At 45.1% G+C, this 26,298-nt stretch overlaps 1 protein-coding gene across 2 annotated transcripts in view; it reads left to right on the forward strand.

The window, feature by feature from the left end:
• Positions 1-26,298, forward strand: part of OSBPL7 (oxysterol binding protein like 7) — a 281,900-nt gene that overhangs the window by 33,660 nt on the left and 221,942 nt on the right. Inside the window, exons 2-3 of one of the 2 annotated variants that reach the window (XM_078645590.1) lie at positions 13,766-13,891; positions 24,158-24,299. The gene's annotated coding sequence lies outside the window, so the exon portion shown is untranslated. The remainder of the gene's footprint in view (positions 1-13,765; positions 13,892-24,157; positions 24,300-26,298) is intronic. The other variant, XM_078645591.1, reaches the window with a different exon arrangement.

Consider the following 26,298-nt stretch of genomic DNA (forward strand, 5'->3'; position numbering starts at 1 on the left):
AGCCTGTGTGAGTGCGCTAGTGTGAGGATCTCCTCGAGCTTTATCCCTGGTTAAGAATGAGTTGTACAACAACGAGAGCAATGTTCCCTCAATGGCCACAGTATTACAATGTCGGTATATATCCCATTCCTGATATAATGCAGGTGACAAATACAAAATAGTCTTGTTTATTTTCTTCAAAAAGTGTGGAATTTTTTATTTTCAATTTATCATTGCTTATTTTATTTTTATCTTTTTTCGTAATTACTTAGTTCATAAAAGACATTTTGACAAATGTAAATTTCAAAAATAGTTTCATGATTCATACAAAAGAAATAACAGATAATAAAGTAAATACGACAATAACTATATACACAAAAAACAAATCACCCAATTCCTCATGCCCCTGGTAACTCACAATCTGTCACATCAGTCACACACAATCATACCCTCACTACATTCATAGCCACAGCGTCTGAAAAAAGAGAACTGAGTCTAGATTGGCAGAAACATCCTGCCAAATTGCAGGTCTCCGGACACTCTATGAGACCCGCACTTGGTCGACGCGCGTTTCGGCGGCACAAGGCCACCTTCTTCAGGACCTCTTCCAGACAACCAAACCCATGTATCCAGGGGACCTAAAATATATATAATAAACACTGTCACCATATGCAATCCTAAGAAAGGAAAAAGAGACAACAATGTATCTATCATTTAGAATCATTGCTAAAATTTAACACAAAAGCACACCAAGTGACCAACTCCAATTGAGTCCTCAATTGGTATACATCCACCCCAACTTCACGAAGAAATAAATCAATATCAAGGAACCCCAGAACCTAAGTAATGAGGGCTGGTGTTCTATGTTATTAACAAACACCAATGATTCTTACATAAATGGCGGTACATCCCATATCTTTCTAAAAAACACATTTGCTTCCAAATGTTTCTCAACAAGGACATATTCCAAGTTCATGATAAGCATTCGTTTACTTACGATTAAAACCAATTTACTAATCCTGGCCCGTGGAGGACGATGTCAAAAAAGTGATGAACCAAGTGTAATTGCAGATCAAGGCGATCAATAAGATTGAGGGGCTGACATTCAACCCAGAGACTGACATCCTTGTGACGCTCGACATTGAGGCATTATACACCAACATTCCTCAGTGTCGAGCGTTACAGGCGGTGTCGGCCCTCTTACAAAGGTTTCCAGACAATCGACCAGATGTCTTTATTCTACAATGTCTTGAGGTTGTTCTCATGAACAACTTCTTCGAAATATAATGGCTCGTTGTACAAGCAAATTAAGGGTACATCAATGGGGGCATCTTGTGCCCCCAGTGTGGCTAATGCGTTTATGGGAGAATGGGAACTGCATAACATCTATAATGAAATGACCCCGTTCTTTGAAAATGTATCTGTCTGGAAACGTTTTATAGACGATATTTTCTTTATTTGGAGTGGATCAGTTGACATCTTACAGGCGTTTGTTCTTTGACTCAATGCCAGCGATTCACATCTTAAGTTCACAATTATAGCCACTCCAAAGTCGATTTTCTAGACATCAGTATTGAGAGTGCGAGTGGACAATTAAAAGTGAGTCTTTTCAGGAAAGCCACGGCGAAGAACACAATTTTAAAATTTGATAGTTATCATCCTAACTGCCAAAGGGAATCTATTCCCTTTGGGGAGTTTCTACGTATTCGCCGTAACTGCACGGACATGGCTGCCTTTCATGTACATGGGGATGCGCTAAAAGACAGGCTCCTTGAGAGGGGTTATCCCCATCGACTTGTTCGGCACGCTTACAAAAGAGCGAAATACTATGACAGAGAAGCACTATTACAAGGGTCGAAGCGTTCGAATCAGAATCGCATTACATGTGTGATAAATCACTCGACCTTGAACTTCAAAATCAGGAACATCATACATAAAAACTGGAGAATCTTGAATTCAGATGATAGTGTTCCCTCCATGCCATTACCTTTGCTAGCCTACAGAAGAAACAAGAATTTGAAAGATATGCTGGTTCATACTCGTCAGGTTAGAAGATCTTTCCCAGATGGCCAGCTTTCCATTACTGGTTTACCTGTTATCTTGGGTAATCACAGATGTGGCTCCTGCCATGCCTGTGATGCCGCGATAACATCTGAGGTAATTCGATATAATGACAAAGAAGTTACACTACGCCACTTAACCAACTGTTGCAGTAGTAATGTCATATATATCTTATTCTGTGTTTGTGGGCTGGCTTATATAGGAGAAACAGGCCGAGAATTTCGCTTAAGATTCAGCGAACACAAGTCTGCCATTAGAACCAAAAAATGTATGGCACCGTTGGTTCAACATTGTTTGAAAATGAATCATAATGAGCAGGAACTCAAATGGTCAATCTTAGAGAAAGTTCAATCCTAATTAGGTCAACCAATAGAAACTACAGGTAAAAAACGTGAAACCTTTTGGATTTATCATCTTGACTGCCTTAAACGTGGCCTGAATGAAGAAATAGCTTAGCATGTCACGAAATAGATGCTACTCACTTATACATAGCTGTATTCTGTGTTTCGAGCTTTCGGGTTATGTATTTGTTATGTTGCATTTTTCAATACTGTCATAGTCTCCATCAGGTATAGATTACCTACAATATAGGGCCTGTTCGTTCTGACCGCGTAGGTATCTTGTGACGGAGGCTTTTTCTTTCATTTGGATGTTCATGCGGACATTTATACATCATCTGGACGTGACAAGTACCATCTAGAAATTTGTTGTTTTTTGCACATAATCTTAAAATTAATTTTGCATCATACGGAGATTTTAATATATCAATATCTGAGAGTGTAAATACCCCGAAAATGACTTGTGAGATCTTTTGGCTTTTCGCTTTTATAAAGAATAAGCTAAAATGGGACATTTGTATTGTTTCCTGGCATTGAATTCCGCCGTTATCGTTACTCCTCTAACTGCGGCCGTAGGGACTGTAGTCCATTTTTTATTTTTAGTTTGTTTTCTATCTCAATGATACGCACTTCCGGCATTAATTTGATATCGCGAGAACCGCTACGTCCTTCTTGGACTTAAAAACATGGCCACTTTTGGCGTTTGCCGCTTTATATCGTACCATTTAGCTGGAGAGGACGTTGACCCGCGATCCGTGTAACACCGAAGTAAGTATGAGCAGATATATGCTATGCGCTGCTAGATAGACGCTTGTGTTACGAACTTAGGAATATTCCACATTTATGCATAGTATCATTAGGAACGTTACCTGTCGGTTAGTGAGAGGATACCTGTAGGGCGGATACATATGCGCATATATATTTCAGATGGTGACAATGTTATCAACAAGTGTGCTCTTTGTAGCAAACATAGTTCGTATATGCATACAGAAAGACGTATACTTTAGGAATCTAGACTGAATGTGGTATTCTTCCTCGAGTGTGTATATATACATGAGGACATAATCCTTAGCCGACATTGCTTTTATATGCAAAAGTAGGCTTCTAGGCATACGTACAATTTTTTTTTTGTCTTAATTGTTAAGATACTGATTTGTCACACCATAGGTATTCTGAACACGAGAACGCATTACCTTGTCTAATCTGAAAGGAAAGAGAATAAGGAGTATTGAATAGAAGAACAAGATTAGTCTGTCTCACTAAATAAAAAAAGGTGGGTTTGATCTAGTGTTTAGCCACAGACGAGAGAAATTCCCAGAGATATGGATAAGTTTTTTATCCTATTAACACTGATATATTTCTTTTCAGTTGAGGGACATACCATGGACTGAATTGGAGAATATCTTCGATATGTTCCTTCAGTAAAAATCAACCGAACGCAAACGAAATTCGATCTTCCTTCTTGTTTGGGTAAGACAAACCCTATAATTAGCCACAGACGAGAGACTCCCAGAGACATTGATAGGTTTTCATCCCACTAACACAGATATATCTTGTTTCAGCTGAGGGACATTACAACGTATTGAATCGGCGAATACCCTCGATACGCTCCTTCAGTAAAGATCAACCCAGCGTAAACGAAATTTGCTTTTCCTTCATGTTTGGGTAAGACAAGCCCTATATTTAGGAGCACATTTTTGATCTGTACAAATTGTATGGAGACCAGGGTATTTATAGCTGGGCCTTTCATCTTTTAGGGAGTTATAGTTGTATCGCCTTGGTTCATCACTTTTTTGACATGGTCCTCCACGGGCCAGGATTAGGAAATTGGTTTTAATCGTAAGTAAACGAATGCTTATCATGAACTTGGAATATGTCCTTGTTGAGAAACTTTTGGAAGCAAATGTGGTTTTTAGAAAGTTATGGGATGTACCGCCATTTATGTAAGAATCATTGGTGTTTGGTAATAACATAGAACACCAGCCCCCATTACTTAGGTTCTGGGGTTCCTTGCTATTGATTTATTTCTTCGTGAAGTTGGGGTGGATGTATACCAATTGAGGACTCAATTGGAGTTGGTCACTTGGTGTGCTTTTGTGTTAAATTTTAGCAATGATTCTAAATGATAGATGCATTGTTGTCTCTTTTTCCTTTCTTAGGATTGCATATGGTGACAGTGTTTATTATATATATTTTAGGTCCCCTGGATACATGGGTTTGGTTGTCTGGAAGGGGTCCTGAAGAAGGTGGCCTTGTGCCGCCGAAACGCGCGTCGACCAAGTGCGGGGTCTCATAGAGTGTCCCGAGACCTGCAAATTGGCAGGATGTTTCTGCCAATCTAGACTCAGTTCTCTTTTTTTTTTTTCTTATTTAATAAAGTTTTATTGATAAAAAATATAAGTGGAATATACATTTGGCAGATCTTGTATACAGTTCTCTTTTTTCAGACGCTGTGGCTATGAATGTAGTGAGGGTATGATTGTGTGTGACTGATGTGACAGATTGTGAGTTACCAGGGGCATGAGGAATTGGGTGATTTGTTTTTTGTGTATATAGTTATTGTCGTATTTACTTTATTATCTGTTATTTCTTTTGTATGAACCATGAAACTATTTATGAAATTTACATTTGTCAAAATGTCTTTTATGAACTAAGTAATTACGAAAAAAGATAAAAATAAAATAAGCAATGATAAATTGAAAATAAAAAATTCCACACTTTTTGAAGAAAATAAACCAGACTATTTTGTATTTGTCACCTGCATTATATCAGGAATGGGATATATACCGACATTGTAATACTGCGGCCATTGAGGGAACATTGCTCTCGTTGTTGTACCTTCCTTATTCCCCTCTGTTCCCTGGCCGTACTTAATTTTGAGGGGGTCCCATTATAATTGCCATAAGAATGAGTTGTATCAGGACTACTGACCGGCAGCCTTGGATGAATTGTGCCCTTGCCTCCTTTTTGAGGTGATCATCCTCTGTGCAGGTGCTCACCAGTTGCCAGAGCTCGGCGTATAAGAAGTCTTTTGACTCCCCTTCCAGCTGTCAAGCTTGGCGGAGCTTAAATTGTTCAAAGTCCGGTTTTATTTAGGGCCTGAAATGTCTTCTGAGAGCTGCAACAGCCCTGTCATAATCTCTCATCTCATGTGGTGGAGGTTGCAGAAAAGGCAAAACAGGTCTTCCCCTGCATAGTGTAGCAGGAATGAACGTTTGGTTTTCCATGTGCTTCCTTTGTGGCCTTGAAGTAATTATTGAACCTTGACACCCAAACTTGCAAGTGGGGTGCGCTATAGCAGGATCGCTTATATCACCCATTGGTGGTAGGGGGTTACTGTCTCCACTGATTGGGTTGCTTTGTCTTTGCCGTTGGTTATTTGGGCTCGGGACTGCCACTCCTCACGGGGTTCATAAGTGGTATAGTGTTCTGTGGTTTTTTTTGTGGTTTTTTTTGTGTGTCGTTCTTACTTTCTATTTTTTCATTTATGGCGCCATTTTATTGCCTATGGCTCTCAGGTGTGAGAGTAGGTGCAGTTATGGGTGCACAGGCCTGTAACACGTGGTTTCCAATGTGAAATGCGCACATAGGGGAGGATGCGCGTTTCAGGATAGTGTGGTACAGTACTTCCCTGGCATTGGAGAGATTACTGCACCTGTCACAAGTGCTCACCAGTACCATCTTTGTGCTTTAGGCTGTGAGGTTCTGGTTGTGGTGGTCAGCCAGCGTTTTATGCTGAGGATGGAGTCGATTGGCAGCAGGGCACTCTGATGTGCTGGGTGATGTCTGTAGTGCGCCGACAACTCATGTGTCCCTGTGTGGCAGGTGGCTCGATCGCCATTGCTGGTATGCTGCTGGAATAGTGGTGGGCTGAGTTATCTCACCTTCGTCATGTGAGACCACCTGTTACAATGCGTGCTGTGGTGTGATAATAATGCTCCTCTCCTCTTGAATTCTGCAAGAAACTGAAGAGTGACTTTAAGAATAATTCCTCTCCCTGCCCTGGGGCTAGCATCACACTCCTGTACAGCATCAGGATACGCTTGCACGTAATAGTGCGCTTCAAATACAACCAATATAGCATGTGGGAATTGCGGTGCTGGCCGTCCATCCATGGCATCGCCAATAATTACCCCCTGACCACGGCATCCGGATACCTGCGTGCGTTTGTACATCAATAATGATGTGAGGTACTACCAGTGGTCGAAGTGCATTAAAAAAAATTATGGGCACTGTGATGCTGCGCACAAAGGGGCAGCGTGAGTAAGCATTGGAGCACATGTTTAAAAAATATATATATTTGAGTATTTTTTCTTTTTTTTGGCCACACCTTTGACCTCCAAAGGTGTGGCTTAATAAACAAAATATTCTGTAAGTTTTTCGGTCTTCCACCTTCAGGTAACTACATAATTGAAAATTAAAGGCAAGTAATGTTAATCAGTGGAAAATGCACTATCGGACATTATTAATCCTCTGTTAATTACAGCATTGCACCAGAGAGCCACAGAATTGAATTCTGTTTGGTGCAGTGGGGAATAGTGACTTGTGCAGGCTTAGTGCTACGAGGTCCCAGTCTGTGACAGCAAACACTGTGAACATTACTTCAAAACTGCATTACTCCCAATATCAGGCTGCTACAAAATGCACAAAACAATGTAAGATAAAGTGCTTTCAAAATATAGATTTTAGTAATACCCAGACTGAGCACAGTGCAAAGTTTAATTATAACATTCTTTTGAAAGCACACACTTCACACCTTAGCTGGTAGCTCCCTTACTATATCTCTCAAAAAGAATAAATGTGTGTCGTCTGTTAGTGTTTCGATCAGTTGAAACTTATACCGGCTCCTGAGAATGCTTTAGAATTGCAGATTGACCAGTTGTGCACATTTACATCTCTTTCACGGAAGCCGCCCCCCTAACAAGAAGGTTTGTTTCGCTGTCTGCCCCTCTCGTTTCACAGCACAGAAGACTCCCTGCCTTACACTAAGCTAAAGCTTGGGGAATAGGAGGCAGCACAGACCACTGACACATGGGTTGTGTAAAAAGGCTTCTTTATTGAAACAGGTGCACATTACAACATAACCTGGGCCTTTACCTTACAAAATTATAACCTCACTATACATCTTTAATCACCTATGATAATTTACCCCGTCCTAATACCCCTCCCCCCACCCAATAACCACCTTAAACCTGCATAACATACTTGCATCAGAGCTTCTCAACTGTAAGCGGGATCTCTAAAATGTGTTCCCTTTTCCTGCCTCAACTACCCATTGATCCTCATTGAACTTCCTACCTAACCTTAAACCTCCTGTGTCGTCCAGGTGTGAATCTCCTACCCATTCCCCTTCAGCCTGAACTGCTGGTGATAAACAATAAACTTCTGTAAATCATGACAACTTCTCAGCCAACTATTAGTGCACCTGAATCAAGCGACACCCGAACACATAGCTTTCCCTGCACACCTGTACCAACAAGAACAACCGGAAATGGGAAAGAATCGAACACCCTGAGAAAATAACCCCTCCCCCCAAAGCCTTATTCAGGAACGGGAGGGGACAAAAGCGCCTATCTAAGTGCCAGCCACCGTTCTACCACAATATAAATGGTGGCTGGCATACCAAATGGCACCCCTATATGTGTTGGGCTACGTGCAAAGCCCAAAATTTGCCCAAAAACCCATGTCCAGTCCTTTGGACTGTACCACTTCTCCAGAAACCCCGGGGGCAGACCTCCATGTGGTCGGCTGCCCCCCCAATACCCACTTGCGGAATTAACCGTCCTGGGACGGCCGGCTTTTCAAACAAAGTATGGGCACTTTTAAAAACATAATGGTACGTCCCCTGCCCTTCAGAACCCCTCACTTCGACCACTGACTACAACACTCCCTTCATGGCCCTGGGAGTAGCAAAGGTTAACCCAAGGGCAGCAGTTGCTACCAATCATTGACTTCCATATGACACACAATCATAGTCCTCAAGTTCAATAAGTAGGCCTAGTCCCTCGAAAACCGGAAACCTCTCCTATTCCTCAAATCATATTGTGTGCTTGCCTACACAAACATGGAAGTATGGGAAACAAGCGCTCGCTCGTCTCCGAGGAATCTCGCCCGACTGGGTGTGCAGCCCGGCAATGGCTGCCCTTCAGATGCCCTGCAGGCCTCGCTTAGAGGGTGCGAGGAGTGAGTGGATGCTGGAAGTTGCAAGCCTGCTCACACGCCGTGGAAGTGTAGCTCTGTACCCAGGGGTGCTCGCAGGTTTGTCGCTGTGACCTGAATCTGTTAGATGGCTACGTAAAGTTGTGTAGTCTCCTGTGACGTGCGCACTGCGCTGATTTCCTGTGCGTCCTGATCAGGTATCCGAATAACTGCATTTGATTGTTGCAGGGACGTTGCTTCCATTGGTGCAGCAAGTGGGGTACCACTTGGGCCCACTGAACCGTGATCATCCCTGAAATTCTGTTTTTCATTAGCCATCGAGGGTTTGATTCCCAAACTTTACTAAAATGTAATTATAATACAACATTATGATTGACAGTCGTACTTAAAATCCAGCAGCACAGCAGATCTTGTTTGCACTGTCCTAAATTAAAGATAGGAGTATTTTTTGGAGCAGAGGTGCAAGCTTTCTAAATCCTGTGCACACTCAAACCTCTAAATGTGTGGGTCCTCGCACATTTGTTGAAGTTGGTGCCAGGCCCTGGAAATGAATTTAGCCCTATTCTTATTAAAAAGGCTGGGGTAATTGGAAATGTGGGCAGGGGTCCTATGGGTTTTTTCACAGCATACAATACTTTCTTCGTGGTTGTAATAAGTTATCCGTGGTATTTCACGTAATTTACATGTCCATGTTTTTTTCCACACTAACGGAAATCTACTGCTGTTTTATATTAACTAAAAGACTGCCTGATGACTCGCCGTCCCCACCCCAAAAAAAAGTTAGAAATCTACCCCCTAACACAGAAGTAGGCCTGAGGTAGTACATTCCCGAATCCTTGAAGCTCTGCTTTGTGGTATACTGCCCCTTATTTGATTGTGGCGTGAGCCAGCGGCTGTTTTACTAATCGTGACAATGTGGGTGACTAGCAGGTGTTTGTTTGTATATGTAAATGTATGTAGCCCATTCTGGCTGAGAAGCGCATGCTTTCCTTTAATTATGAGGGAAGATGTGCTTCAGAAACACGCCGCAGAGAATCTCCGCGTTTGGGCTTGTGGCTCCAGCTGTGTTTCCTTCAGACGTGGCGCCGGGTGCGTGTGCACAAACCCAGCACTTGTGTACACGTGGAACGTCACTCTGAGCCAGCGTGGGCGGCGGCGGGCGCGTGAGGAGAAAAGGCTGGAGGACTGGAGCGCCGAGTTGCCCTTTAAGCAGAACGGGTCCTTTTGTGCGCCATGTAATAAAGGATAGCGAAGTTATGAATCAGCAGAGAGGCTGTGACCGAGGAGCCAGGCACAGCTAAGCCGCTTTTAATGGCCGTCCAATGAAAATAAAGTGCAGCCCGACCCCACTGGAAACCCTTGCAGTTAGTTGCTCTCAATGAATTTGAGAAGCTTTATGGGTAAAAAAGCGACAGTAACACGATGGCCCGGAGGCGGCGGCCCGCTGAAGGGAGTTTGCGAGTCTGTAAGTGAGTTGTTACTGGAAAAGGGTGGTAGGTGTACACCAGAAAATATTTCTTAATTTGAGATTCAAATAAACGGTACCTCCAACATTTTGGTTAACGATCGACAATGTGGTTTTTGTTTGTATCCTGATTCGAAGTAAACTAAGTAATTGCGCATTTGTACTCACTGAAGAGATAAGTACGCAAACTCCAGGTTAGCGGTGCTTATCACAGTGACTGCACGAGCACTGTGCTGATAGTTACTCATTAATAGCGCTCCCTAGCCATAAGAGTTATAGCTATGGTAAAAGTGCTTAAAAGTGTTTTGCTTTGTGCCTGAAGATATTGCAGGTATTAAAACTCACATGTTGATAATGACTATGTTAGTAGTTATTTGTTCTTCTGTGCGGCCCCCACTCTGGAACTCACTGCCCCTCTCCTAGGAATGTTCCTACCCTCTACATCTTTAAGGTTGAACAACAATCTTTCTTGCCAAAGAAAATCTCACAAAAGAAAGGTTAGACTCCATGATAATGTTGAAACGATTCTCTCCAGGAGGTCCGACCCTACTGCATCCATTTGTTGGTCTTGCCTACTCGTTAACTGTTGTGAAGGTCTATTGTGGACAATACTAATGCTTACTGTGGGCTTTGGGTCAGCCCTCATTTGCCTGAATCTCGTTCAATGTCTTTCCTTCTACTGGCATTTGTCCCTCCCCTGGAACATAGTTTCTTTTCCATTCTTTGATTGGGTGACTAGGATCCTCTCACTTCTTTCATTGGAGGAATTATTTTTTAGGGTTGGCCTTTGATACAGCTTTAGCTGTCTCCCCAGGCTTTTTTTGAAAAATTATACATACTAATCAATCGTACATTGTTGGAATTTTGGTAATTGGGCTTCCTCGATTGGTCTGTTAAATTGTCGTCAACGCTTTGCTACCATCCACCACACCATACAACAATGGGTTAGCACACTTTTGCCATTGGCTGTGCTCATTTTGAGAGACTCAAAAAGCCTGTGCACATTGTTCGCATCTGCCTAAAAATAGTTACTTTCTCTTCAGTGACAAAAGTGGTCGCAAGTGAGCATATTGAGTTATTTTTTTAAAGTAAATTAAAATACCCGTTGTTTGCTTTGTCTGCACATTTGGTGCCTGGTTAGATGGCGATTTATTTTCTGTCTCCTTTTTAAAGGCAACGTTTAAAGTCTTTTAATGACATACAGCCTGATTCATCATTCTCCCGTTTTGCGAGCCCCTAATAGCGATTCATAAGGAATCGCTATTAAGGACTTGCAAAACGGGATTCATGTAGAAATTGCATAAAGAAATGCGATTCCTACACATTCCTTATTTGCGATTAGCAAATTGCTAATCGCAAATAAGGAATAACTCCCCATTCATTCCTATGGGCCTAAAGGCTCATAGGAATGAATGGGGAGTTATTCCTTATTTGCGAATAGCAATTTACTAATCGCACATAAGATAGCGATTTCAAGGGTGCCAGGGGTGTCCAAAGGACACCCTGTAGCACCCCTGAAATGTAATCTACATTGGTGTTGCGCACACACATGTCCAAAGGACATGTGTGTGTGTGTAACATGCAACTTAGAAAAATGCATTTAAATGCATTTTTCTAAGTTTTTGCTATTTACCAGGAGGTTTGACCTCGCGTTAAATAGCGGCCCAAAATAGCGATTTCGGTATTTTAAAATGGTTCATGAATTGCATTTAAGGAATCTCAAATAGATTCCTTAAATGCAATTCCTCGCAAATATGCAAATTCTTTAATAGCGAATTTTGCATTTGGGATGATGAATCCCAAATGCAAATATTGCACTCGCAAAGGGCCAGATTCTCAGAATCTGGCCCTTTGCGAGCGCAATTAAGCTTGATGAATCAGGCTGATAGCAACATTGCAGCTGTCTGCAAGTTGATTGTTTGGTTAGAAGGTTATTTATTATTGATTCTTCATTAAAAAAATGCATAACACAAATAAAAGCCTTGTTATTTAAAAAAACATGTTTAGTATAAGAGCCACACCAGTGATTTTTGTTTAATGTCAATATTTTATCGGAAGAACATGGCAGCCATACTTATATGGCAGCATGTTTTTTTTAAAATTCTTATTCTTATTATTTTTAAGGTGGATGCTTGAAATTAAAGCAAAAAAGTAACCATTACAACGTTTGCCAAGGCCTGACCTACTGACTGTGCTTGCTTATTTTGCTTCCTCTGTACCTTTATGTGCGGTTTCTCTTCCTCATATCACTATTACTATCCGCTGCGTGTTGCACACTCTACCTCTCCGCTCATCTGTTGCTTCCCCCACCCCTTTCAGTTCAGTTAAAAAAATATATTTTTCATCCCCTACAACACCAAGCTCCTAGTCACCATCCCATTTTTGTGTTTTCTACATAACCACCATCTCCTCCATTACTCACCCCTTAATCTCGGTGCTTAAGATCATTTATATTTCCCCACCTGCTTTACCATTGCTGTCTGGCCCCTACCCGTGGCTTTTTTTTTTTTTTTTTCGAGCACCCAGCTGCTGCTCTCAATGAATGTGAGAAGCTCTGTGGGGGGGGGCGGAAAGCGACAGTAGCACGATGGCCAGGAGGCGGTGGCCCGCTGAAGGGAGTTTGTGAGGCTGTCCGTTTCTCAAACATGGGCATACACCATCTTGAAACAGTAAAAAAAAATATATATTTTTAGGTCGAGCGTCGGTAGGCATAGAAGCTCTGCCCATTTCACGCCCATCTTTTCAATTGGCTCCTGTTACTGACCTTGCAAAATTGTTGCTTTTAATTTGTAAATAGGCTTAGTAGTCCCTCCTTGGTACCGCCTTGTCTGCAATTGTAACATCCCATGAGGACTTGACCTTTTACTGGTGTTGTTACACGGTCTGCTTTATCTAGTTGGTAAGCACTATTTGTTTAATCTACTTTCTCCTGCCAGCTGTTGTAGGCTGAACACTCTCCTGCAACCGCTTGTTAAAAAAATGACTGCTGCATGTTGACATTTGTGTGGTGATGCATGTGTGCATATTTGTCATGATGCTGGGCCTACTTTGTATCATGGCGCATACACATGCATGATGATACTTTTTTGCTGATGATGGGAGAGGTGTGGCTCAGCGGCCAGAGTGGCTGACTCCAGACGCAGTGTTTATGGTTCAATCTCTGTCTCTGGCAGCAGTTCTGCTCCGCACCATCTGACTCTGGGCAAGAGCTCACTTAATCTCCCTGACGGCCCCCAGTGCCTTGAGACCATTAGGGGTGATTAGTTTGCGATTTACAAATACATGATTTATTTACTATTTTTTTTTATTCATTCAGTGTTGGCAGACTAGCTTTCTTTTTCTTTTTGTTAATACAGAACCTTATTGGCAAAAACTATTAGCATGGCAAATAGGTCTGCCAGAGTGGACTTGTCATGTGTCTTTGTTAGGCCCATGAAGGAACACTGCCATTTTCAACCATGTACACGTTTCTTACTTTGCCTTTCCTTTCACACAATAACCTTTTACAAACATTTGAGTGTGTGACAATGCTGGATTAGTTTCTTGGAAATCATTTTGCTTACAGATTCCACTTTGCTTAAGATTATCACGACTCATTGAACACCATGTACAAGGCCACGACGTCACATTGTGTAAATGTCTTTCTATTTTTTCATCCATGAGGCGACACCGCTATCTATAGACCATAACAAGGCTGGCTTGCACTGGACTCGCAAGGATGCTTTTCAATTTTAAATAAACGGGCATTTCTGTGTTTATTTAGAGGAGCGCTTTGCTGTAATTGACGAGGTCTCTACACACTGAAGGTTCGGCCCAGCAGCTCGCTGATCTCTCTGAGAAGGGTGTCCAGCTCGCGACCAAGATGGGGACTTACATTCTTTCCCTTCAGGTAACCGGGGTTGAATCATCTAGTACAGGAGTTCTTTGCAGAACACACACACACATGCCCTAGACACTTAGGTTAGGGACTGCATAGTAGGTGTACGTACAATTTTCTATATTGTTTTATATGCTTCCATATATATACACTTATCACAATGGTGGAGCTTTTTATCTGCTTCTGTGTATTGATTATTGCAGCCGATATATTCTATACAAAAATCACGTTGGTTCAATAAACATTGGAAACGTTCCACTGTATATTTCCTGTATGTTTCTCTGAGAGTATGAGAGCACAAGTGACTAGGCAAAATGGTTCTAGATCTGTTTCCATGATCCCTGGGGGATCAGGGTTGTCATGTTAAGTGGCTGCCAGAACCATTCGTTACCCGCCTAGGTTTAGGGGTGCTTACGCTGGTTCTGTGAGCTAGCTGGCCTATAGGACAACATATCCTGAGGGGGTGCATAGAATCAGTCTGGCACCATCCCAATGGTTATGCTGTCCACAAAGGCACAGTTCCTACTGTAGGATAGAACTACAAGACTGTTGCCTTTGCCAGTGCATTATTTTATTTAGCCAGCCAGGTTAAATATTCCTTCCTCTCACATGCAGTGACATTGTTATGTATTCTTGGCCTCCTTAAGTGTTAACCTTGGCCTCCTTGAATGTTCAACTTAGAAAAGTTCACCTTGAACCCATTGCCTGGCAATTAAAACTCATTTGTTTGCTTTGCGCAAACTGTATTTTGCCTGGTAGTGTTCTAATGATGACTAATGGGCTATGTTAAACTGACCCTCTGTGTGGTTTATCAGCTATAATCTACCTACTCAGGGTGCATACTTTTGCACAGTTGCAAACTGTAAACCAACACTGTGATGTGTATAGCACTACTGCTGTACAGTGTTGCAATGTCTATGAAGCTTGGTGTACACAGCACAAAACGATGTCTAAATACGAATTGTGGCTGTATTTTGGATTCTGGAGTTGCTGGTTGTGTGGGAGCATGTGTCATTCTTTGTGAGTTAATTTAGGTGTAAAAAGGTCTGGACTACTGAAAGGCATTGGAGTGAGGCCAAAGTAAGGTGGATCAGTCTTAATTTAGTGATTCTGTGCGTTGTGCTACCTCATAAGTTCTATTGTTTTAAGTGCGTTTGTGTTGCCTATTTCGTCTGGATCGAAAGTGGTCTGTTAACTTTGTGTTTGTCTGTGCTTCTTATTGTTTAGAGGGGTGTCATAATTGTTTGGCTGGCATGGTTGTGGTAACTATTGTATTGTTTAGTAATAGATTATATTAGGTAGTAGCCAGCTAAACCCTATTGTGGGTTTATGTGAAGCATTCTGTGCTTATGATTTTTCAGTTGGTTTTGCTCTTTTGGGGTGGGCAGATGTCCAGTGCTCGGCTGTTTCGTCTACTGCCATTTTTGCCACTTTTATAACTGTGGTATATTTAAGTTAACTTCTAGGTGGTTGCTGTATGGATTGAGATGTTATGGATGGGCTTTTGAGTTGGCAAATGTTTGGTAGTTTAGTATATGTCCTTATGTGACTCAATCAATCAATCAACAGAATTTGGATAGCGCGCTACTCACCCGTTAGGGTCTCAAGGCGCTGAGGGGGGGTCGCAACTGCTAGAACTGCCAGGTCCTGAGTTGTTTCCTGAAGGAGAGATGGTCCAGGGTCAGCCGTAGGTCGGTGGGGAGGGAGTTCCATGTCTTGGCTGCCAGGTAGGAGAAGGATCTTCCTCCGACGGTGGATTTGCGGATTCGTGGGACGGAGGCGAGGGCGAGGCTGGCAAAACGGAGCTGGCGGGAGGGTGTGTAGAATGTGAGTCGGCTGTTGAGGTACTTCGGGCCCGTGTCGTGGAGAGCCTTGTGTGCGTGGGTGAGGAGTCTGAACGTGATCCTCTTGTTGACGGGGAGCCAGTGCAGGTCTTTCAGGTGGGCAGAGATGTGGCTGTGGCAAAGGATGTCCAGGATGAGTCGTGCTGAGGCGTTCTGAATGCGCTGGAGTCTTTTCTGGAGTGCGGCTGTGGTTCCAGCGTAGAGGGTGTTCCCGTAGTCCAGACGGCTGGTGACGAGGGCCTGGGTGACCGTGTTCCTGGTTTCGGTGGGGATCCATCGGAAGGTCTTTCGGAGCATGCGCAGGGTGTTGAAGCAGGATGACGAGACGGCGTTGACTTGCTTGGTCATCGTGAGGGAGGAGTCCAGGATGAAGCCCAGGTTGCGTGCGTGGTCCGTTGGCTTGGGTGCGGTGCCCAGGGCAGGGGGCCACCAGAAGTCGTCCCAGCGGAGGGAGATGGTCCGAGGATGAGGACTTCCATCTTGTCTGAGTTCAGTTTCAGACGACTGATCTTCATCCATTCCGTGACGTCTTTCATTCCTTCTTGGAGGTTGGCTTTGGCGGAGGCGGGGTCGTTGGTGAGGGAGAGGATCAGCTGGGTGTTGTCGGCGTAGGAGATGATGTTGAGGTTGTTTTGGCGTGCGATGGCTGCGAGAGGGCTCATGTAGATGTTGAAGAGGGTGGGGCTGAGTGAGGATCCTTGCGGAATGCCGCAGATGACTTCGGTGGCCGAGGAGCGGAACGGGGGAAGGCGGACTCTCTGGGTTCTTCCGTCGAGGAACGAGATGATCCACTTCAGGGCCGCTCCTTGGATTCCGGTGTTGCTGAGGCGCTGTATCAGGGTGCGTGGCATACGGTGTCGAAGGCTGCTGAGAGGTCCAGGAGGATGAGGGCAGCAGTTTCTCCGTTGTCGAGCAGGGACCTGATGTCGTCGGTGGCTGCGATGAGGGCGGTCTCGGTGCTGTGGTTTGCTCGGAACCCGCACTGTGATGGGTCGAGGGAGCCGTTGGTCTCGAGGAAGGCGGAGAGTTGTCTGTTGACGGTCTTCTCGATGACTTTGGCTGGAAAGGGGAGGAGCGAGATGGGGCAGAAGTTCTTCAGGTCCGTGGGGTCCGCGGTGGGTTTCTTCAGGAGGGCGCTCAGCTCTGCATGTTTCCAACTCTCCGGGAAGGTGGCGGATGCGAAGGAGTTGTTGATGATGTTCTGGAGTTGGGGTGCGATGATGGAGTCGGCTTTGTTGAAGATGTGGTGTGGGCAAGGGTCAGTAGGGGAGCCGGAGTGGATGGTGTTCATCAGGCGGGTGGTGTCTTCAGTGCTGACCGGAGTCCAGGTGCAGAGGGTGGTGGTGGGTGGCGTTGGTTCGGTGGTTGGGTCCGTGGTCTGCACGCCAAAGCTGTTATGTATGTGGGCGATCTTGCGGTGGAAGAACGAGGCGAGTGAGTCGCAGAGGTCTTGCGAGGGTGTGATGTCGTTGTTGCAGGCGCTGGGGTTGGAGAGCTCTTTAACGATGCTGAAGAGCTCCTTGCTGTTGTGGGTGTTGTTGTCCAGTCATTCTTTGAATGTTGTCTTCTTGGTGGTGCGGATCAGCTGGTGGTGTTTGCGGGTGGCGTTCTTGAGGGCAGTCATGTGTTCTGCTGTCTGGTCGTGGCGCCAGGCTTTCTCGAGGGTGCGGCAGGTTTTCTTGGAGTTTTTGAGTTCCTTGGTAAACCACGAGGCTTTCCTGCTGCCGGGTCTGCTGGGAGGATTCTTCAGTGGTGCGAGTTCGTCGGCGCAGTTGATGAGCCACTGTGTGAGGTTTCGGGCTGCTTCGTTGGGGTCTGTCTTGTTGGTGGGCGGGTTCTGGCTGAGGGTGATGGTGAGCTGGTCGGTGGTGATCTTGCTCCAGCTTTTGCGGGGAACCTGTTGTGGGTGGTGGTGCGTCGTGGTTCTCCTGAAGCTGAAGTGGACGCAGCTGTGGTCTGTCCAGTGTAGTCCGGAGATGTGCTTGCTGGAGGAGAAGATGGGGTGGAGCGTGTGGCCAGGCATAGTGGGTGGGGGTTTTCACCAGTTGCTTGAGTCCGAGGTTGGCGAGGTTATCCAGCAGGGCGGCGGTGTTGCAGTCCTTGTTGTTCTCCAGGTGAAAGTTGAGGTCCCCTAGGAGGATGTAGTCTGTGGAGGTGAGGGCGTGCGGACTGACTAAGTCAGCGATGGCTTCGCTGAATTGTGTGCGTGGTCCCGGGGGTCTGCAGATGAGGGTGCCTCTGAGGGTGGTCTTTGGGTCGGTGTGTATCTGGAAGTGAAGGTGCTCGGTGGCAGTGAGGGTGTCGTCGGACTTGGTCGTGATGCGGATGGCGTTTCTGTGGACGATGGCGATGCCTCCTCCGGTTTGGTTGACCCGGTCCCTCCGGGTGATCTTGTAGCCATCTGGGATGGCTACGGCGATGTCGGGGGCTGAGGAGGCGTTCATTCATGTTTCTGTGAGGAAGGCGACATCTGGTGATGTTGAATCGAGAGAGGTTCCAGAGTTCGACGGCGTGCCTGTGGATGGAGCGGATGTTGAGCAGGATGCACTTGAGGTGGTTGTTGCTGGGGTTCGGCTTGGTGGGTGCGGTGCAGGTTCGGAGGCAGTGAATTGGCAGGCTTGGCAGGTGAAGGGTCCGTGGGTGCGTTTCGGGGTGGCTCGGTAACAGGTGGGGTTCCGGCCGGCATTGAGTGCGTGGAGGGTTGCGGCGTCGTGAGTTCGTCGGGTGCGCTGGCATCGACGAGGACCAGGGGTTCTGGCGCTGGGCGCGGTCCAGGCGTGGACGGGCGCAGACGGGCTTGCCTTTGGCGCACAATCGGCACGCCCGCTGCGCGTATGCGCGGAATCTGCCATAAATGGTGAGTGGGAGGGAGGAGGAGGGAGGGAGGAGAAGCTGGGAGGCGGGAGCGGGGTGGCGAATGGGAAGGGGAGAGGGTACAAAAGAGAAAACGGGGCGGGGCCGCAGGGGAGCAGCGGCAGGGAGCGGGGAGCGGGTTGCAACAGCGGGAAAAGCGGAAAAACAACAATCACAACTCAGGGGCACCACACAGGGGAGAAACAATACACGAGCTGGCACAGAAATGAGAGAAAAACCGGAGAAACCAGGAGTCACAGCCTCGGGGGCGGCGGCAAGCAGGCGGCGGTAGCAGGGAAGACCGGGCGCACTCAGGAGGTGCCACGCGGCGGGTGGAGCGACCGGCTCTGACGAGGTCAGGTTAGGTCACCCTAGGTGACTGAGGGTATTTCTGAAAGGGGGTGGTGATGGACAGAGTATCTGAGTTAATCAGAACACTCCTACCCAGTCAACAGATCAGGGCTTGATCCATCACCGTTTTTTAGCTCACTGCACCATCCCAGTTCAGAACCTGGCTATATGCAAATTAGTCTGTCCCTGGCCCAGTGCATCATGGGAACAGGGAAGACCAAACTACCAAGCCAATTCTTCACTGGAAAGGAAACAAGCTTCCGGGGACCGGTTTCTGGCATTACAGCCGTCTTCGGCCCGGCTTGCTTGAATCCTGATGGTGTAGTGAGCAAGGGACTCATGTCTGAGCATACCCTTCCACACCTGTGGTGGCCAAAATAATTTCAAAAAGGGGGTAATGGCCATCGCAGTATCAGGGTACGAGTTTGTAATGGCCATCGCTGTATCACAGATGGAGTTTGTAATGGCCATCACTGTAACACAGATGGAGTTTGTAATGGCCATCGCTGTATCAGGGACTGAGTTTGTAATGGCCATCGCAGTATCAGGAATAGAGGTTGTAATGCCATCTCGGTATCGTGGTTGGGATGTGTAATGGCCATTGCTGTTTCACGGATGTAGTTTGTAACGGCCATTGCTGTTTCAGGGATGGAGTTTGTAATGGCCATCGCAGTATCGGGGATAGAGGTTGTAATGGCCATCGCAGTATCGGGGATAGAGGTTGTAATGGCCATCTCGGTATTGTGGCTGGGATGTGTAATGGCCATCTTGGTATCGTGGCTGGGATGTGTAATGGCCATCGCTGTATCAGGGACTGAGTTTGTAATGGCCATCGCAGTATCAGGGATAGAGGTTGTAATGCCATCTCGGTATCGTGGCTGGGATGTGTAATGGCCATTGCTGTTTCAGGGATGGAGTTTGTAATGACCATTGCTGTATCACAGATAGAGTTTGTAATGGCCATCGCAGTATCGGGGATAGAGGTTGTAATGGCATCGCAGTATCGGGGATAGAGGTTGTAATGGCCATCTCGGTGTCGTGGCTGGGATGTGTAATGGCCATCGTAGTATCAGGGATAGAGGTTGTAATGGCCATTGCCGTTTCAGGGATGGAGTTTGTAATGGGCATCACTGTATCTCAGATGGAGTTTGTAATGGGCATCACTGTATCTCAGATGGAGTTTGTAATGGGCATCACTGTATCACAGATGGCGTTTGTAATGGCCATCGCTGTATCATGGATGGAGTTTGTAATGGTCATAGCTGTACACAGATGGGGTTTGTAATGGCCATCGCTGTTTCACAGATGGGGTTTGTAATGGCCATCGCAGTATCAGGGACTAAGTTTGTAATGGCCATCGCTGTATCCGGGATAGAGGTTGTAATGGCCATCGCAGTATCAGGGATAGAGGTTGTAATGGCCATTGCCGTTTCAGGGATGGAGTTTGTAATGGCCATCGCAGTATCACAGATGGAATTTGTAATGACCATCGCAGTATCAGGGATGGGGTGTGTAATGGCCATCGCTGTATCATGGAAGGAGTTTGTAATGGCCATTGCTGTATCACAGATGAAGTTTGTAATGGCCATCTCAGTATAGGGGATGGGGGTTGTAATGGCCATCGCAGTATCACAGATGGAGTTTGTAATGGCCATCGCAGTATAGGGGATGGGGTTTGTATTGGCCATCGCAGTATCACAGATGGAGTTTGTAATGGCCATCGCAGTATAGGGGATGGGGTTTGTAATGGCCATCGCAGTATCACAGATGGAGTTTGTAATGGGCATCACTGTTTCACAGATGGAGTTTGTAATGGGCATCGCTGTATCGGGGATGAAGTTTGTAATGGACATCGCTGTATCAGGGATAGAAGTTGTAATGGCCATTTCTGTATTCGGGATGGAGTGTGTAATGGCGATCGTAGCATCAGGGACGGAGTGCGTAATGGCCATTGCAGTATTAGTGATGGAGTGTGTAATGGCCATCGCAGTATTAGGGATGGAGTGTGTAATGGCCATCGCTGTATCACGACTGGAGTTTGTAGTGTCCATCGCTGTATCACAGATGAAGTTTGTAATGGGCATTGCAGTATTAGGGATGAAGTGTTTAATGGCCATTGTAGTATCGGGGATGGAGTGTGTAATGTCCATTGTAGTATCGGGGATGGAGTGTGTAATGGCTATCGCTGTATCCGGGATGGAGTTAATAATAATAATAATAGTTTCTTTATTTAGATATATAAAAGCATATCTTTAAAGATTCTTCCAGCATATTAAATACAATTTTACAGATTAAAAAGAGTTAAGAGAAAACAAAATAAAATTTGGCCTTCCAATCAGTACTTACTGCAACGTGTCAAATTTAAAAATTAGCACTCCCGGACAATGCGGATGAGGTTAAAATACATATCATTCTACATGGTTATCATTAAGGCATTAGCCATTTCTAATTTTTCTAAAAGATTGTAAGCTTGCTGAACGAATTTGGCCAATTTTATATTTAAAACAGTGTTCTCTAAGGACAGAGCAGCAATAATGGCGTGCCTACAAATCCGAACTCCCAGCCTGTTCCATTCTGGCCTGAGTAGGCGTCTGCGTTGGAGAATAAAGAGAGGGCATATGCAAAGCACGTGCAAAAAAGTTTCATTTGCTGCCCCACACCCTCTGCACATTGGATCGACCCTTTTTCGACGCCATACTGGGAGATTTTGAAGGAAACGCCAGTCTCCCAGTCTGAGGGCGATCAGGCATCGCTTTAGATGATAAGAGAATGTTGTCGAAAGGTAATTGGCCGGGGATAGTCGTTTATAAGAGTTGGCTACTGCCCAGGCATGACTGCGTTTCGCAAGAAGAGCTTTGTCCATGATCAGTGATTTCAATCTTATACCTTTTTTTAATTGTGTTTTTGAAGACAGTCTGGCTTGAATTAAGAGCCCAGAGATCCGCAGCAGACATTTGTTGAATGTGGTCCTTTAAGAGGCGGCCGAATGATCCCCCGGATTGCTCACACTGATTTCGTTCCAGACTAGGAATTCCAAGGTACCAGCTTCTGCCTGTCTTAATTTGTGGATCAGGTTAAGATATGAGCCAACGTTGGAGGCTTCATAGTTAATTAATCCCAGCTCTAGTCTGACCTGTGCTGGCGAGGAAGAACTCGGCAGGTAAAGCAATTTCTTATAGAGTTTAGTTGTTAGTTTATTTAAGGTATTGTTCATTTTACCCTTAAAGATCTCTATGCCATACAAAAGTGTAGGCCCGATCTTTGCTCTGAGCACTTCCAGTAAAGGCAAGACATTGGGGCCTGAGAGTCTCCTCGATAGCTTAGCCAAGGATACCATTAACGCTGTAGCCTTGGCTGCAATCTCAGTGTTCTGTTTGGAGAAACTGCCCATGGAGTCCAAATGGACCCCTAAATATTTGTAAGATTGGCCGATTGAGAGGCTTTCTTTATCTATTGTCCAGCCTCTGCCACTGTAGCGTTTTTTACCAAACGGAACAATCATGTTTTTTTTCATGTTGATTTCTAGCTGGTTGTTGGCCGTTTATTGCATTAAGGCATTGAGGAGTCTTTGTAGCCCCACTCTGGTGAGGCTGAACAGTGCCAGGTCGTCGGCATATAAGAGATTGCATAATGCAGTACCTCCTACTTTTGGTGGATGGCTGATTACCTTCTCTAGAGAGCTTGATAGGTCAGCAATAAATAGGTTGAAGAGGAGGGGGGCCAGCACGCCTCCCTGTTTGACACCACGGAAGGTTGAGATTTTCCGGGAGAGATGCGAGCCAGACCCTAACTTCACTTGAACCCATGTGTTGGAATACAGCAGAATTATTGGATTCAGGATATTGTCTGGGATTCCCCACTGCCTCAGTTTTTGCCACAGAGCAGCCCTGGGCACCCTGTCAAATGCTGCTTTGAAGTCGACAAAGCAGCGAAAAATCGACCTGGAGTTTGAAAGGGCTTTGTCAATAATGGTGGAGATTGTCAATAAGTTTGTCATTGTACCTGATTTGGCAACGAACCCTGTTTGATTCAGGGGAATCAGATTGTTGTCCTTTGCCCATTGACTGAGATCCTCCAAAATGAGGCCTGCAAAGTGCTTTGCCTCTATATCCAGCAGGGCGATTAATCTGTAATTGTTCGGGTTGCCTCGTGCTCCTTCTTTATAAATGGGATGGATGATAGCACCTCTCCAAGAGTCCGGAATTGTTTGAGAGCTCAAGGTGTAATTAAAGAGATTTGATAGCACCGTGGACCAGAAAGGGACGTCTGAGTTGAATAGCCTTTGTGGCAGGCCATTCGGGCCCGGTTCTCCTTCTTGTCTCCCTTTCGTCAGTGCTTTAACTACTCTTTCGTCAGACCATTCATCGGGTGAGGTAAGCCCCTGCATTGAATCGGGTGGGAGATTTTTAATGGCCATGTAGTATCGGGGATGGAGAGTGTAATGTCCATTGTAGTATCGGGGATGGAGTGTGTAATGTCCATTGTAGTATCGTGGATGGAGTGTGTAATGGCCATCGCTGTATCAGGGATGGAGTTTGTAATGGTCATCGCTGTTTGTAATAATAAAGGCACTGAGGATGGCTCATCCTTGTGCGTGTTTGTCTTTATTTTATATTGACCATGGTTCGTGGATGTATCCAAGTCCTATAATTAGGGTTTACCCTTAAGGTTCAGAGATGACGTATTGGCGGTAAGTCACCTGCCTGCACCACTTACATCTCCGCTCTCTGTCACTCATGGGTAACTTGCTACCATTCTCTGGTACTGTATGGTTCCAGTTCCTTTCCCTATAAATCACTACCCATGAACGGGCAGGCATTGAGGAGCTAAGTTACAGTCCGATACATTTTTTGGTCTCCTGGTGTTTCTTTGTGCTAGTTCATACAGTGTCCAACTCGGTTTCAATAAAGGATTTGTCTGCAACTAGCTTTTTGACTGATTGTAGCTGGTCATATGAGGATACAAATGGCATAACCTACAGATTTACCTACTGACTGCAGTGCTTCATAATGATGGTTTTTGCATGGTGCGTGCTTGTCTGTTTGTGTGTGCACCTTTTGTTGACTGTATAGACATGTTGTTTTGCTTTAATGATTTTGTAGGTGTGCAGGAAGAACATTACTGACTTCAGTAGTCAGCTGGTTGTGACTTGAAGTAGTCAGCTGGTTGTGACTTGAATCACTTTTGTGATCGACACTTCATACGACTCTGAATGTATTGTTTGTGACAGGCTCCGCCGTCTTGATGAGGTCGAATAAGGGCGAAACATGTCGGGAGGTTCCTTGCTGATCCAGAGAATGCCTTCAGGCTGGACTCTTCTGTGTGTGCAGAGATGATGAAAAAAGATTTACATTTTTGGATGACACAATAAGGTAGGTTTCCAACTGCTGAATCTCTGTTGCAACTTATGAATCATTGAATAAGATGGCCCTTCTCCATCACAGTGATCATAGAAAAGTAAACATGTATATTTATACTTCCGTGGTCGACTCACCAACTTTTATTATGTGAGGCTTGCAGCAGCAGACCTTCTGGCATTTTTTGAGATCTATAAGCTGTCCTAATTTCCAATCCCATTGTCCCCCCCCCCCCATACTTCTGGGAAAATTGGGTAAGAGAAGTAAAGGAATTGGGCTTGTCAGAAATTTTTATTTTCATACATGTAGGCAGTTACCCTATTCAGTTGAATGTAACCACAGTCGATAGCAACCAAATATATACATATATATTATTTTGCGTAAATGTTATTATGATTTCTGTTTGTAGTTTGTTGTTTCTAGATTCCTATAGGTTAGCATTCAACTGGCTTATCTGATTCCATTCAGGTGTCCTTCAACTACGAAAACTTCACAGAATATCTGTAACAACATATGGTTTGTGTTCCTATTACGTTTAGGTCTGACTTTAGCGCTGGTGGCGCCTGGTGACACAATCTTTTTTGGCGACCTTCACATTGTCTCCTTCTCAATTAAATTCCCTCGCTCCCTCTCACCCGCAGTGCACCTCATCTCTCCATGGCCTCTCTCTGACAAACATTCCATCTATTTATTGCGCTACTCGTAGTTCACTCACACTCAGTACTGTGATCTGAATCGTACACGTTCTTTGCAGCAGGCACATTAACCCTCCTCGCTTCTTTATGATGAGTCAAAACTGCCACTAGACAAAACTCCTTCTCTGACCAGCAAGAACATTAATCACCAGAGTTAACTTGACATTTACATTTTTCCCTGAGCTAATTTTATGCACTACGCAAATTTTATGCACAATGCACACCCTCCAGAGTCAGCGCCCGGTGCTGCAGCACTGGTCCCACCGCCTTCAAGCCGACCCTGAAACTCACTCCGCTTACCCATGGCTGGACTATAATCCAACCAAGAGTGTCACCTTTCTGCAGTCACCTCGTGTGAATACACTGCAAAAACACACAACGAAAAAATATACTGTTCTCTTATAGCTACCCCCTGTTCCACGCAGCCCTACGCACTTGCCTGCTGCAACCTTCTACCTCTATTGAATGCCTAAAGTAGCTGTCCATGGCGAGAGGCTAGTGAGTGCCAGTAAGAAATATGCCCTACTTGACTTTCTTACACGGCTATGCTGCTAACCTGGTTGTGGGAGTGAATGGCCAGTGCTATCCGTTAGCTGCAGGTGGGTGGTTGGCTTGGGCATGGTATAGTCGCCTATTTGTACCTCTTGAGTGGGTGTGATTACCTGAAGCCAGTCTCACCCAGAAAGTTCTGGAAGAGTCAACCAGATAAGAGACGGTGCTTCCAGAGTGGGTAAGGACATACCACGTCAGGTGGATGGGGAACCTGCATTGATGCCCATCAACTCTTCCTTGGTGTGGTCTGACGCCTGCCTTACTCAGTCAGATGAGAAGCCCGGTGTGGAGTCATTGGTACCCAGACTGTCCCAACACTTCGCTTAACCTAGGGCAGTGATATTCAAAGTAAGTTTTCGGCCCTCCTGACCTTTCCATGGGGCCCCTTGGTGAATAGCAGCACTAGGCTGCTGTTTACTTGACTACGCATTCACATTCAGAATGGAAGTAACTAAGTTGTCCTGCACCCCATAACTTTAGAAACGCCTTCATTTTTTAAAGAACTCTTAAAGCAAATGTTTAAAAATATGATCACATTTCTCTAAAATTCCAAAACGTGTTTTTCACTAACATGTAGAAGCTTTTCTCCTTAGTATATCTGATGATGTGACTGCATTGAGGTATTTTTTTATAAGATAGTTTTCAAGCATGAATTTAGAAACCTTCAAGCTTCCACTGACCATGACAACAATACCAATGGTGAACTAAGAGGCAATCAGTTGTCCTGTGCACCCTTTGGGTGGCCTGGGCAGGCCTGGACATCATAG

The sequence above is a fragment of the Lissotriton helveticus genome, chromosome 5_1 (genome assembly GCF_964261635.1).
Source record: "Lissotriton helveticus chromosome 5_1, aLisHel1.1, whole genome shotgun sequence".
NCBI lineage: Eukaryota > Metazoa > Chordata > Amphibia > Caudata > Salamandridae > Lissotriton > Lissotriton helveticus.